Here is a 2,693-nt window from a genome sequence, read left to right on the forward strand (position 1 = left end):
GCTAGGGCGGCTAAACCCTTAAGGCTGGTAACCACTCCTCTGCCAGTGTTGGAGACCAAGCGTTGAAGCAACCAGGATGCTACACAGACAAGCTGTTTGGATGTGAAGAAAGATCAGAGGGGCTTACAAAAAAATACATAACATGTAAAGCCATCCTACCAAGAGTTTTGTAAAGACTGAAAATAAAATTGCAGAACTAGAATTGGAGCCTTTACTTTTTCCATGTTGAGTCTTGAACACAAGAATTCAGTTGCATGGGGACCAGCAGTTAGCGTAATGGCTATGTCGCTGGACTCCCACGCAGTCGACCGCGGTTCAAATCCCGGACCCGGCGGCTTAAACTCACGCCAGGCATGTGTCCAAGATCCCAAGAGGAGAATGGAGGAGAAGGGATTGTGGCGTGGCCATCCCTCAGGGGGTGATTTCTCGCTTTCTATTTCTCTGTCTCTCTCTTTCTGGTGAGCGCACGCACCCTATGGTGAAAAACCTCTCCAAAAAAGAAAAAAAAAAAAGAATTCAGTTGCATGGTGAAGCCCTGGTTTGCATCAGTTATGATGTATTGTCGTTAATGGCCTATCCCACTCCCAGTGGCTAAATGGACCGCTTGCCGTGGCGCACACGGCCCACGGGTCTGCTCCCCTCTCTGCTCTGTTCCTGCTTTCTTCCCCACTGCCATGGTCCCAGGCCTGTATCTTCAAGGCCCAGAAATGCCCTGGGCTCTGGGGCAGCAGGTGACCCATCTCTGCCCCTCTCTGGCCGCCCTCGCTGCACCGGTGTCAGCTCCCTGCATGCCTAAGCGTAAGCCCACGGAGGGCTCGTCTTCGTCAGGGCTATTTCCACAGCCAGTGCCGAAACATGCAGTAGAGCGAAGCCTGGTTTGTCTCCTGAGGCCCAGAGCCGGTTTTGCTGTTTGTTGGCCAGCGTCCTTGCCCTTGTGCTCCTCGGTGCGTGAGCTTCCTACTCTGGCACAGCAGAGGAGCAGACTTCAGGGAGAGGAGTCTCCTGGTCCTGGAGGCTGAAGGTGGACTCAGGGTGTCAGCAGGACTGTTTCCTCTGAGACCGTGAGGGGAGCTCTGTCCCATGGCTTGCCCCTGGCTGGGGAGGGTTGCAGGCAGTCGGGAGGTGGGAGTCTTGACTTGTAGACACTTTGCCCCATCTCTGCCTGCTTCTGCATGCGGCATTCTCCCTTTAGGACTGTCTGCTTCCAATCCCCTCCCTGTAAGGACAGCAGCCGTGCTGAGTTAGAAGCCTGCTCTGCTCCAGGACAACTCATCCTAACCTGACCTTTCGCATCCACAACAACCCTTTCCCCCCTAAGGTCACGTTCTGAGGTACTTGGGGGAGGGAGGGGACATGATTCATAATACTTAGCAACAGAGACACCATTGTGATGGAGGTGGCCACATGGCCGGTCGGAAATACTTCTCGAGACCCAGTTCTGGCAAATGAGATGTAAGTGAAATTCTATGGCTAGAGCTTCTGGAAAGACTGGTGTGGTTCTTTTCCATCCCCCTTTCTTTCGTCCTGAGCATGGATGTGATGCAAGAGGTAAGGCAGCTGTTTTGTCACAATGAGGAGAAAAGCCACGTGCTAAAAGGGAGGAGAAAGAAGCCAGAGGGAATCCTAGTCTGTGGCAACTTTTTATAGTCATTACACTAACTCTGGGCTAACGCCCTTTCACCTCAGGAAAGCAAACTTCTACATATTTGAGTCAGTGACTCCTAACCAGGAATACTTTCCCATCCCCGAGAGACATTTGGCAAGATATGGAGACATTTTGGTCATCATGACTAGGGAGGGACCTACTGAAGCCTGGTGAGCAGAGCCCAAGGGCCAGCCAGCCCCACAGCAGAGAACGAGCCGGCCCCAAATGTCCGCAGTGCTGAGCTGGGTGCCCCTGGCTACAAGCTACAGGGCTTTGCTCTATGAAAGCTAAACCGACAGGGCACAACAGAGCCAGAAGCAAGCTAGAAGCATCAAGTGTAAACCATCAGGACGAAACTGCGTTTCTCCGACTCCAAGGCCCTGCCCTCTCTGCTTCTCTCTCGCTCAAGCTTGTCCTGGTCTTTTCTCCCCGCTCACCAGGGCCCTCTGCTCCTCGGCAAGTACAGAGCGGACATAAAGTTCCTTCAGCTCTCCATGATGTGTCCTAAGTTCCAGGCACCAGCAGAAACGGACTTCTCTCTCTGAATTCGATTGCCCACCTTCTGGAATAAAGATTTTGATTGAGCTGCCTTGAGTCAGATGACAGACCAGCTCTGCTGAGGGGAAGCAAGTCCTCCAGCTAAATACGGTTCTGTATTCCTGGTGCAGGGCGTGGGGAAGGCTGGGGAGGGAAATCTAAGAGTGGGGCTCCTGGCTGGGAAGTCTGCCCACAGGGGTCTCTCTGTGGAAGGGGTTTCACCAGCTTGTACCCTCCCTAGTTCCTAGTGCAGGCACATAGTAAGTGCCCAGCGAACCCGCGGAATGGCTGAGTTGACAAGGAAAGAGCAAAATGCTCTGTAACTGAAGGCCTGGGGCCCGACACGGTTTCCTGGGGAACCTCAGGGCACTGGGATGGTTAGGAAAGGCCAGTCCCTACCAATCCACAAATATTTATCAAGTGCCAGGTGGTAAGCACCTCCCACCCGACCCCTAACCTGGGTATATTTACTGAACTACTTTTTCCAGATTTCCATAATTCTTTGATTCCT

The sequence above is a fragment of the Tupaia chinensis genome, unplaced genomic scaffold (assembly GCF_000334495.1).
Source record: "Tupaia chinensis unplaced genomic scaffold, TupChi_1.0 Scaffold000346_1, whole genome shotgun sequence".
In the NCBI taxonomy this organism is placed as follows: Eukaryota; Metazoa; Chordata; class Mammalia; order Scandentia; family Tupaiidae; genus Tupaia; species Tupaia belangeri.